At 52.6% G+C, this 12,622-nt stretch overlaps 1 protein-coding gene across 3 annotated transcripts in view; it reads right to left on the bottom strand.

The window, feature by feature from the left end:
- The window catches only part of TMOD1 (tropomodulin 1), a 29,942-nt gene extending 19,899 nt beyond the window's left edge, over nt 1-10,043 (bottom strand). The window contains exons 1-2 of one of the 3 annotated variants that reach the window (XM_074569726.1): nt 6,631-6,954; nt 5,723-6,134 (exon numbers count right to left, since the gene is read on the bottom strand). The gene's annotated coding sequence lies outside the window, so the exon portion shown is untranslated. Of the gene's footprint in view, nt 1-5,722; nt 6,135-6,630; nt 7,093-9,887 lie in introns of those variants that run through there. The other 2 variants (XM_074569727.1, XM_074569725.1) reach the window with 2 other exon arrangements.
- Nucleotides 10,044-12,622: the final 2,579 nt, after the last annotated feature.

Genomic DNA, 12,622 nt, shown 5'->3' with positions numbered 1-12,622 from the left:
CCATGATCACTTTTCATCAGTGGAGAAGTCTCTTTACACAACTTACAGCACAGCTGCCATTCCAGATAGGAAAATTATCTTTAGCTTGGTCACAAAAGGGCACATTAACGCACACATGGCCCGACAGCAAGCCCTTAAATATAGAGCCGCCACCTGGTCAGACGTTTGGTTTCCCACTGGTGTGATGGCAATTCCTGCATCGCTCGCATTCCTGCCACTCGCCACTTAGGAGGTGGAGCGCCGAGAGACAGCGCCTCCTCCATGGGAGCCCAGAGGGTCAAAACCAGCTTTTTCCACCTTATATTGAAGTGCGCGAACCACGACTAGTCTGCATTGAGTATTTCATTTTTAGTTTTGACCATTCTGCTGTAGAAGGAGATGGAGCTAAAAGCAGGCAGGAAGGCAGAGCATAACGCACCCCAGGGTGCTAAATTCCCTGTAGCGGCTTAAAATACCCACACGTGCCATGAACATGGCAACCTCCGTCTTGTCTACGTGGGGACGGCTACCCCCAGAGGCAGCCACGGCCCCGTCCGAGCCGTCAGAGGTGGCCTGCAAGGGGTGGCTGGGCTGGGACGCAGCCTGGGCAGGGCTGACCTTGTCCCCCTCCCGCCAGAAGGACAGAGACTGTCACCACCGAGAGGCAGGGCAGATGTGGGATGTCAGCGCGCACGGACGACGCTTCTGGAAAGCCCTGCCGGGTTCCTAGGCATCCTGCAGGGACACGCAGCCAGGGCTGCAGATAGCAGCGGCGCTGAGGGCTGAGGACAGGTGCGGAGCCTGACGAAACACGTCCGAAAGCCCCGCGGGGAGAACTCCCGTTTGCTGCGTACCCCAGGCAGGGCCGCGGAGGGGGGATGGTGCCCCTGCCCTTGCCGGGGCAGCCGGGGAGCGGGTGGGCGGCGCTAACCCTGCCCGCGGCGGCAGGACCCTCTGTGCTGCTCCGTGTCCCCCCGGAATGAGCTGTGCGGGTTCGGCATCGCATCTTCCATCGCCACCCCCGCAACCAGCGCGGTTCGCTGGCTCTCCCTTATCTCCACATCCCAGGCCTCTTCCACCCTATCTGGCTCATGAGTGCTGGGAGAAAAAGCCAATTCCCCCATCCGCTGTAAATGGCAACAGGGCTTTGCACTGCCAAAAATAAGAGAGCGGGTAAGTTCTGCCTAATTATAATTGTTTTCATGTACACAAAGCGCTGAAACACCCACCTCCACAAACAGGTCTCCCGGAGCCGTGCTAGGGTTCAAGCACCGTTTAAAACAAACACCCGCCTGCCCCAACCCCTGCACCTCAAAAAAAATAACAAGATCCTCTAACACAACTGCAATATTATGTTCAGATTTTAAATCCACACACTTCTGGACATTCAGGAAAGAGTCAGCTCTAATTCACCACAAATCTGCTCCATCAAATCTATTCTCAATCCCCTCCTGAGATGGCAGCTTTGATTTCTTGCTATTTTTCATTAAGGCTACCAATAGGCTTTTCATTCAATCAACGAAGGAATCATCACAACAAAATATATATGTAATATACAGAAGCCGTGCAGGACCGACACTATTACAACTTTAAGCCCTCAAAAAATTGAAATTCATATTTCCTCAAAAAATTGAAGTTCATATCAACAGCCAAGATAGCAAGGTATTGGGTCTCATTGTCCAAAGTACCCATCAGACACATTAGAAGACAGCCCAAACACTCGCACTTGGTAAGTCTGAAGAGCAAACAAGTTGGTATGCACCAAGACCCATAAAAAGGTTCAAGGAGAAAAGCTAAATTGGATGGGAGATGAACGTACACCACAGATCATCTACAGGGAAGACTGTTCCTACCGTGAATATAGGAAAACAAAACAAAAAAGGCAACATTTGTGATTATGATGGGGGTGGAATAGTTTCTTTTTGAAAAGCACTGGACAAAAAAATAGATGCTGTACATCAAGTGAAAATGAAAAGCATCCCGTGTGACACTGGAAATATTCCTTTAATGCTCTGCCCCGGTACGGCCCCCCTGCAGCACTGTGCCCTTTCTGGGGCACCGAAACCCAAGAGCAGCACCGACCTCCATGTGGGGAACCGGCGGAGCCCCAGGGAAGGTGGCCCACCTGGGACCACTGTGCCCTGTCCAGGGTGGAGAAGAGGCACGGGGACATGGTTGCGCTCCTCAGGTGGGCAAGCAGGGCAGGCAGGAGCAGCGATGGGCTCTGGCTGCAAGAGGCCGCTCGGGGAGGCTGAGGAGCAGCACAGGTGCCACCGAGCCAGAAGATCTGCAGGATCATCTCTCAGTGCTCTGACGACCCCAGCAAAAAGGGCAAACGAGAAAGCAGAACTGGGTAAAGCACACAGAAAGGGCAGCGAGCAAGACAAATTCCAAGAAAACATAAAAACGTCATAGCGAAAACACAGGGACAGATTTCCCCGGGGTGCTGCGGTGCTGGGAAGCCCAGCCTCGACGTGCACAAACTCCCACGTGCGCCAGCAGGATAACCGCAGGGAAGGACAGAAAGCCCTCTTCTATTTGCGTGCACGCGGGGAGGAAGAGCAACTAACCTCAGCGACGACACAGGGCTTTTGGGTGATAAAGTCTGTTATCGGTCCAGTCCAGCCCCGATTCCAGCGTTTCACGGCAGGCTGTCAATTCCACGGCAGCACGTGGGAGGGTTTGGTGCATCCTCAGCCACCGGCCACACCGATCCACCAGCAAGAGGCAGAGGCTGGTGAGAGCCACGGCTGAAGAAATTAACATCCCTCCCCCTACCAAGCAACTCTCAGATCTGCTGGGAAAGTTCTCCAGTGCTTTGAAATAAGAAAGCAGACCAAGGGCTCAGTCTCTGAGATAAGGAGGTGGCCAACGAGCGTTACCAGTGTAGATATCAATGATTCTTGGAAAAACTGACAAGTTTGAAGGCAGAAGGCTATTCAGGATGAAAGCTGTTTTTAAGCATCACGAAAGGCAGGAGTTACCCTGGTGAGGGATAGCCTGGCTTGAGAATAGTTCCTGTTTGACTCATGCAGAGGTTTGATTTACGAGATTTTTTTCATAGCTGAAGTATAAACCCAAGTCAAAGTTCAGATCTATTATTTTTACAGTATAAAAACAATAAACTAACTTCAACTAACCCCCTCATAGTTGCTACAATTCCTTTTGTCTTTCCTTTGACTTTTAGTGTAACTTCAAAGGGCAATACCAGGGGTTTTTTTGGGAAACTATACATACTTTAAGTAACCATTTCCTACAAAATCAAGAGAAGTACTTTCTGTGCATACTCTTAGACCTCAGTGAATCACCCAGGTGTAAATCCAAGATGCATGCTGTGCAGATGAGAGGAGCAAATCAGCTTCAGTTGGTTTCCTAAATGAAGACTATATTTTACGTGGCTTCTCAGTCCTCTGATAAACCTTAAAGCCATTAGCTAACTAATGAAATTTCATACATGTCTCAAACCCTAATTTCTTGTCAAGCTGCGCATGCGCGCAAAGGGTCCATCAGCAGCGGTGTAACGTGGAACAAGCCAAGGCATCTCCTTCGTCTGACAGTCAGGGAATGAAGGAGAGAGATGGGGCATTTGCAGGGAGGTCCAGAGGAAGGGAGGGTACAAGAAGCCCTTGGAGCCATTACATGTGGTAGAGCTGGGGCAAACACAACGGGGATGGTGGGATGAAGGACATCTATCCACCCAAAAGTGAGTCTCTGCTGGTCCTGCAGCTCATGCGACAGCTTATGAGCCCTGGGCTTGCATCCCAGCACACCTGGGTGCTGCTGTGCAAGACCGTGACTCTGCAGCCGCCCTGCTGTTTGAGTCACCGAGCACCCCAACATCACCAGTTCCCGGGGTTTTCAAGAAGGGACCAATGCATTAGGGCAGATCCAGTAACAACAGGGAAAGATGCACATCAGCTCCTTCTAAGACCACATCTAAAACAGTGTGTGAATTTTGCAAAACCCAATAGCAAAGCAGAGCAGAGCACAGGAGGAGCTGGATCCATCCCCAGTGTCACCACACAGCTTTACACATCCAACGTCTTGACCACTGGGTGCCTCCTGTCACTAGTCACCCTGGTCACAAGAGAATCAGGTGTGATGGAGCATGAATGCTTTCCTCCCAACACACAGGTACAAAGGTCACACTTGGAGCTAGTGGTCCCTTCTCTGGCAGACACAATTAGAGCCCAGCAGTGGTGGCCTTGCAGGTGACCAGGTGGCCCATACCTGCGGTACAGGCAGTGAGATGTTTGCCCCATTTCAAGTGAACATACTTTGTTCTCACTAAACATTGAGTCTTTGGCTTGGAGAAATGAAAGGAAGATAAACATCTAAAGCCAGTCCTTTTAGGGGAATGGTCTCCTGCATGTTTTTTGAAGATTCTTTTTGAGGTTGATCTCATTTTCTCAACCAGAGAGGAAAGCACCTTTTTAACAAGCCGTAAACATGGGCCCAGGCTGCAGCACAGAACCACAGAATCCTAGAATTGTCAGGGCTGGAAGGGACCTTAAAGATCATGTAGTTCCAACCCCCCTGCCATGGGCAGGGACACCTCCCACTAGATCAGGTTGCTCAAAGCCCCATCCAGCCTGGCCTTGAACACTTCCAGGGATGGAGCATCCACCACCTCTCTGGGTAACCTGTTCCAGTATCTCATCACCCTCATGGTGAAGAACTTCTTCCTAACGTCCAATCTGAATTGACACATCTCTAGTTTTAATCCATTCCCTCTAGTCCTACCATTACCCGGCATCCTAAAACGTCCCTCACCAGCTTTCTTGTAGGCCCCCTTAAGATACTGGTAGGCCTCTATAAGGTCTCCTTGGAGCCTTCTTTTCTCCAGACTGAACAACCCCAACTCCCTCGGTCTGTCTTCACAGGACAGGTGCTCCAGCCCTCTGATCATCCTCAAGCATCAAGCGCTGTTGGTCAGCTTGGGCTCTGCATCACCACCTTGAACGTACAAGATGTTGAAACATCTTGTTAAAGCTACAAGAGACTTCCTATAGGCTGTGCACTGGAGTTGCAGTGCAAGCTGCACTAGAAAATGTCTGGCCAGGAGGTCCACAGAGGGTGGTATTCCCCTCTGCTTAGCACCACCGAGGCTGCAGATGGATATTGCATCATCCAGTTTGATGTCCCCCAGTAGAACACAAGTCTTGACAAGCTGAAGAGACTCCAGTGCAGGGCCATCAGGGTGGGCAGGAGGCTGGGACACAGAAGATGCAAGGAGAAGCGGAGGGAAGTGGACTTCTTCAGCCTGGAGAGGGCAAGACTGCTGCTGGCTAAAAGGAAAGGGTTTCTGGAGAAGACAGAACAAGGCTTTCCTCAGAGGTGCACAGGGAAAGGAAAAGGGGCAATGGGAATAAGTTGTGGCAAGAGAAATTCTAACAGGACATCAGGGGAAGATTCCTTGCCCCAAGAGTGGTGCAGCCTTTGGACAGGGACCAGCCAGGTGGTGGGATCTCTATCCTTGGATATTCAACCCAACTGGACAAGGCCCTTGGAAATCTGATGTAGCTCTGGGGCTAAGCCTGCTCAGAGAGGCCACTGGACTGGGAACTTCCAGAGGTCCCTTCCCATCTAAACTTTCTGTGACCTGGTCTCAGAAGAATGCACAGGCCTGCCCAACTGTCCAGGTTCCTCCTCTGAATGCCAGGAGGTTACACAGGATGGAAACTGGGCTCCAAGCTGATCCCCTACATTTACTTCACAAAACATTGTTGTTTTCTGCACTCACTTAATTTATCCAGCTGAAGCAAAGTCCTCGCTGCTGTGATTCAAGTTTGAATTCTGATTCTGGTTCAACACAAGGGGGTTCATCTGCCTTCCCCTGAAACAAACTGTTCACCGTGAGCTCAGACATGGTTGAAGGTCACCTTGGCTAAGTCCCTTGCTTCTGCAGCATGACAGTGAGTCACTCAGCCTCCAGGAGACCATCACAGTATCTTGCTTGGCAGCATTCTCACACTGAGAAGCCCTTGCGTAGCTTGCAGAGTAGCCAAGCATCATCTTGAATGATCCTCAATAAAACAGGACATGCGAGGTAGTGGATGCCCCCAGCCCCTGTTCAGCAAGCAGCGCCCATCAGGTGTATCTTCATCCCTTAGCCTTTCCACAGCTGAGCCCGGCAGTGCCAGCACATTCATGCCCTGGATGAGAAGAGTGGACAGAGAAAAGACAGAGGAGGTTCCGGACAAGGGGAAGCTCTGTCATGTCAGATGCAGAAAGCAGAGGTCAGCACACACCCTCACTGTTCCAAGGCAAGCCAGCCATCACCTAGAAAGACCAAGCCCCTCTCAGCTGCCCTGCAAAGAGGCTCATGCCTAATGAAATCCAACAGGGAATCTGCTGTTCCTTCAGAAAACTCAGACTTCTCCAAGGAAGATCTGTATTTCCTCTGGTTTGATACAAAACTCACAACCAGCAGCGGTTAACCTAAGACACACCAAAATTCATGTTCACCTCAGTAAAATATTTGAAAGGAAACTCCTGGAAGGAGGCACTGCGGATCTATCAAAGCACACTGTGACTTCTGCCTCTCTAAATGACACGCCAGCCATACAAAACATGTAATGCTATCTGAAGTTATCATCACCACCCGGAACCCTACATCAATGAGTACCATATGCCATAGACGATACTTACTGATGATGATGCTGCTTCATTCCCATAGGGATCCTCACGCCAAAGCTGGCATTCCCATCCTGGCACTTGACAGCTCCACAGCAAACGGCTGGTTGTCCAAGGTCATGCACGCACTTGGGGAAGCACCAAAGTGACCCCTCCCTTCATCCACTGGTGCTGAGGGAAGTCTTATGCTGGTCACACCCTCCTGGACCTTCCTCTCCCTGCGCGTGCCAGGAGGTGCAACTCTCCCAGATCCCAACCTGACACTCAGAAACCGCCTGTACCTCCCGGCTGTCCTTTCCTCAGCACGCCTGCAGCCTGGAAGCCACACGACTCAGCAGCGGCTCTTACCAAGTGATCTTTCTTATCAGGGCCACCCAGCAAACAGCCCAGATGGCTGGTGACCAGGCAGCACGTAACAGGGTCAAACTCTGCCAAAGCCCAAATACAAACCACCCCAGCTCTATCTCCCCTTCGTGTATTTTTAAGGCACGCAACTTGTAAGCACAGCTATGTGTTCTCCTATTTGGGGTAATGTTCTCTCATGCGCCTGGCATGTACTTAATTGCTTAATTACTAATCCCTATGAAAAGTGCATGGGCACACTTGAGTCATTAGTGACACCGAGCAATCGGTTCCTGCTCTGTAACTTGAACCCTTCCACTTGAAAACTTCGCAGCTGGCACAATCTACACTGAAAAGGGATCCTGGTTTTCTTGCCTGAACTTATGTTAGCCCTTGGATGGACTCCTGCCGCTCTGGCACACTCCAGTCCCAGGGAGCAGCTGAACCTGCTGCTGCGCACCAAATCTGAACGAGGCATTTAACAGAAGCAGGACGCTCACACAGTCCTCCCAGGCCTGAAGAAACAAAGACACGACCTCCAGCTGGGAGAGCTAATGAACCACACAGTGCTGGAAGGGGGCTGAGCTCTGGGGAAGCATCGCTGTAGCCTTGTCTCCATGCTTCTCCCAGGGCATCTGCCACTGGTCGCTGCCAACCAGAGTATCCTGGGCTGGACCCAGGACAGTCTCTTGATGTGTGTTTATCTCATTTACCATTAATGAGTAGGAAGAACTCCCTCCCGGGAGGGTGATGCCGCCCTGGGACAGGGCACCAGGGAGGTGGGGTCTCCATCGCTGGGGGTTTCTAGAATGAAGCCACAGCCTCCCTGGCTGAGGAGAGATCTGCTGTGAGCCGGGGATGGACTAAAGAACCGCTGAGCCACCGTCAGCGCTGACATCCTGTGACCAAAAACATGTGCCCATTTAGCAATACAGAGCCATGGAACACAATTTTTATCACCTCCTGTTTCTTCCAAGAGTCTGGCAGCTTTACAAAGTAAACACGTTTTGACTGCAAGCCCCTGCCTTGAATAGAGAAGTGAAGGCAGAGTCCTCCTAGTTCACGATTTGCAAGTGGTTGTCAACTACAGAGGAAAAAATCAGAAAGCAGATCCCAGCCTCCATCCCTTGAGCTGCGCTGGGCTTTCACAAAAACTCCACATGCCTGCAAAACAGCGAAGCAGCAAACAGAGAAGTAAAACAATTCATCTGCAAACATGACATTCAGTGTCACATTGCTCTGGGGGATGGAGTTACACATCTAGCAACAGGGGACAGATGCTTCTTAGAAAAGGATCATTCAGGATCACTTGAAAAGGTAAGTAGAACTGTTCTTTGGGTGAATGAAAGTAAAACATGGGCAAAGGAACTCAGTAATGAGATAGACCAGGCTGTCTCCACATCTGTTTGACTTTCCCAAATACACCAAGGAGGAGGGGAGGAAGCAACATAATTCCCAATATTATGCAAAAACATATTATCTGGAGAAAAGCCAGCAGACCATCACAGCTGAGAAACGTGTGGGGAAAAGAACAAGATGAGTCATGCTGGAAAACAAAGCAATGCTGAAGGGGAAAAAAAGAGCCCTGACAGGAGAAGAACAGAGACCTTGAAAGGAGCAGCAGTGAGCAAACGATGCAGAGTGCTTGTTGGAACACCCGAATGCATGTACACTAGGGCAACAGGTACAGAGGCTGCCAACAGACGACAGTGCAAACTCTTCTACGCAAATGCAAATGGCACTTGGGGGCGGCTCTGGGCACCACGGTGCCCACCAGACAGTGCTCGGCTTTAGTGTTGTGGCCCAGCTCCTCCTTCCTAGAAGACAAAAGCCGAAGGGCTGACTACCGTAACCTGAAGTAGGGCTTGCACACTCAAAAGCTTCTCTGGTATTTGCTCTATCAGTTCTAGTCTGAGAGAAGGTGCCACCTCTTGGCACAGATCTTCTCTCTTTGATGAGAAATGAGGAGTTCATTCTTCACTCCTGCGTGAGCTGGTGGGTCACACATGAGGAAGGGATTTTATATACACTTAAAAATAACCTCCACCACGTGGCTGAGCACCTTTTTGGCTCAGGGCCCAATACCCAAGGAAAGATCTACAGCAACTAGAGAGAGGACCTCTGCCTCGGGGTAGAGCAGCCGGGCCAGAATGGGGGCAGTGGGCAAATGCGTTCTGCCCAAAAAACCGTCCAGGACCACTTCAAAAGCAGAAGCAGACAGATGAGCACATCAGGAAGGCACGCGAGTGGGGCAGAAGCTGTGTCCAGCTGAGTGAAGGAAAGTTATCTTTGAGATAGGCAGTGCCTTTCAGACGAAGCAGTGGCTCATTCAAGCCGGACAAAGTATGCGTATGGAAAACACACCACAAGGACTCAAGTAGCCTTTCCCCGCACAAATTTCTGCTCTCCCCGTACAAAACCAGCGCAGCCTTCTATTGACCCACCCCCCGGAGAACCATTTCCCAGCGGCGCCCCCAGGGTGACAAACCCAACAGCCGTAACAGAGCTACCGGAGCCCTTCGCAACCCGCCCAGCGCGGCGCCGGGCCCTCTGTCCCCACGCTCCCCCCACGCTGCCCCCACCCCGCCACCTCCCGCCGCTGCCCCCGCTCCCCGCCGGGCCGCCGAGCGCCCACCCCGCTCTGCCGCCGACACGCGTGGGCGCCACCGGCTGCTAGCCCAGCGCCCCCGGGGACAGCCACCCTGCGGGCACGGCCCCCCGGCGGGATGGCGAGCGAGCGTGCATGCACGCGGGCAGGGATGCGGGCAGAGCGCCCCGCCATTCCCCCAAGCCCCGCAACCCTGCGCGCTGCCGGGCGCAGGCAGGCGCGGGGGCGGCCGCTATTTCTGCCGAGGCGCTGCCGCCCGGTGCCGGCCAAATATTGTGCCCAGATAAGGGCCGGGCCGCCCCGGGCCCGCCGCCCCGCTTACCGCAGCCGCGATCCGCGCCGAGCCGAGCCGAGGCGAGCCCGGGCGGCGCGTCCTGCCCGCCCCGGCTCCGCCGCTGCGGGAGGCGGGGGTCCGGCCCCGGCCCCGGCCTCGGCCGTCACTCAGAGGGGGCCGGCCCCGCCGCCCCTCCCGGCCGGGAACAGCTGTGCCCGGCCGGGAACCCGCCCTGGGTCCCCGGTTTGGTCTGTCCTTACCCTCCGCCCGCAGGGGAAGCTCGCACCCTCCATCCCCAGCGCGGCGGAGGGCGGCAGCCCCGCAGCAGCGAGGGCGGCATGTGCTTCCCAAGGGTCTTCCCTGCTCCTAGCGAGTTATGCGCGCTAAAGCCTGCTTTCCTCCCGCGGAAACTTCCTTCAGAGTGCCGAGTCGGGCACCCCGGCAAAGGGCCTTTTTGGGAAGCCCCCCAAGATGCGCACGCCTCTGTCCGTGGGGACGGAGGCCACCGCGAAGCACCCGAGGCTGTGGCTGGAAGAAGTCCTTCCCCAGGAGGAGTGATAGAGCCCTGGGATGGGGGGTCCCTCTTTATGAGGGAGTGTAGCGATAGGACAAGGGGTGACGGTTTTAAACTGAAAGAAGGTAGACTTAGATTAGATACTAGGAAGAAATTCTTTACTGTGAGGGTGGTGAGGCACTGGCACAGGTTGCCCAGAGAAGCTGTGGCTGCCCCATCCCTGGGAGTGTTCAAGGCCAGGCTGGATGGGGCTTTGAGCAGCCTGGTCTAGTGGGAGGTGTCCCTGCCCATCGCAGGGGGTTGGAACTAGATGATCTTTAAGGTCCCTTCCAACCCGAACTATTCTGTGACTCTATGACCCAGGGGGTCTCAAGGCTCGGCCAGACCAAGTTGTGGCCGCCCTGGCCTCTGGCTAGTGGTCGCCCCGCTACCGTGGCTGCTGGGGCCCTGCGGCTGCAAGTGTGGGCATTTTATAAAAGCTGCTTCCCCACAAACACCATCAGTGCCAATGCACCTACTAATTCCATGCCTTATTTAACTCCCTGTCAGTTTGTCCTGTACATCCAGTGACAGCCAGCTCCTAGAGCAGCTCCAAGTCTGTCATCAGCCCAGAGAGCTGCCTTCCAGCCTCGTGGTGTCAACAGTGTTAATGACGTTGCTGACAAATCTCCTTTCCCCCATCTCACCTTTGAGTCACCGTAAAGCCCCATGGATTTGTCCTATAATCTTTTTTAACAAATCTCCCACAAAGTATCAGCCCCGTGCTCCTCCATCTCTCTGCTGTCCAGCCTCCACCATCAGCCACAAGCCAGGAGTGGAGAGGGCCCCAGAGGTATCAGAGGAGGGCAGTCCACCGGAACACTTCTCCAGTCCCACACTTCCCAGGCCTTTCATCTGAAAATGCCCTGTCCGTCTCCATGAGATGGTACCTGGCTTTTTTTCCACAGCTTGTCATACAGGTGACCTAGCCGGTGCTGAGGTTCTGCATCCTGTGGCATTTGGAGAAAGATCTGCAGTTAGCCCTAGAAACACTGGTCACGCCTAGGCCAAACGAAGGATACAAGTGGGGACCCTGCCAAGCAGTGGACTCAGTGCATGCCTCATAGAGGTAAGCAGGATCATGGCCCAAGCCACTGGCATCGTCCCAGCTGCTGGCAGGAGTGAAAAAGGCACTTAGAACCACCCAATTCACCACGGACTGGCCCAAATGCCTGAATTTCTCCAGTCTGAAGAAGCCTGGAGGTGGGTACCAGATCAGACAAACCTAGACGCCAGTATCTATGCTACCTGCTCCCCAACCATCTTTCTCAAGGGTGTGCAAATGGTGAGCAGCTCAGCAAGGGATCCACCAGCACCACCAAGCTTCCCTACAAGCCCACATTGGCTTTGCACTCTGATACACGCGAGGCACTTATTTTTTTTATCCCAGCTGGCTGCTGTCAGATCTAGTTTTGTGGGCACCAGAAATTCATCCAAGGGGAGCGCTAGAGTCCCCTCAGAATGCACTCAGCCTGTCTCCATCACGCGAGGCACTAACCCAACTTCTCAGCACATTTCTTTTCAGTGTAAGTATTGGTGATGCTTCATTTTTAGCTGTCCACCATGACTCCCTGCAGTAATGGACCTGCTGCGAGTAACGCACCTTGCAGCACTGTTCACAAGACACCAAGTATTGCTGATGCTGACCACATCTATGCCCCTCTTCGAAACAGATCTCAAGGTAATGGCTCAGCACCCCTGAAGCATGTCCACTCAGGTCACAGGCTCCTCTTGCCCGAGCCAAGTTCTAACCTCACAGAGCAGGACAATTCTCCTGTTCAAGACTTCCGCTCTGAAAACATCAGCAATGAACAAAAGAACATAAAAGGAAGCTTTCAGCCATTACGAAGGTTTAAAGTGAAGTTTTTTTTCATTGCATGATTCTTCTCCACTTTTCTTGTCTAGCACAATCAGCACATGGGAATGCAGGCTCTCAAACTCAACGGTTTGCCTGATCCGCAGCAAGTCGGAGAACAAAGGATGAGTGTGGTGAAAACACAGAGACAACAAAGGTCTCCCTGAACAGAGAAAGAATAGTCCAGGAGTGGAAACCTTGTAGACGGGAACTCATTTTGGGATGGCAAACAGGATTCTTGTGTTTCTCTAGAGAAACAGAGTTCCTCAAAATGACCGAGGGTGAACATACTGGGTGATGAAAACAGGTAAGCTTAAACTTCATAAACTTAACAAAATACAGCTGAGGTGGAATAAACAGAAAAGAGGTGGTTTG

This window comes from Larus michahellis, chromosome Z (genome assembly GCF_964199755.1).
Source record: "Larus michahellis chromosome Z, bLarMic1.1, whole genome shotgun sequence".
Taxonomy (NCBI): domain Eukaryota; kingdom Metazoa; phylum Chordata; class Aves; order Charadriiformes; family Laridae; genus Larus; species Larus michahellis.
This window is presented reverse-complemented; position numbering and strand designations above follow the sequence as displayed.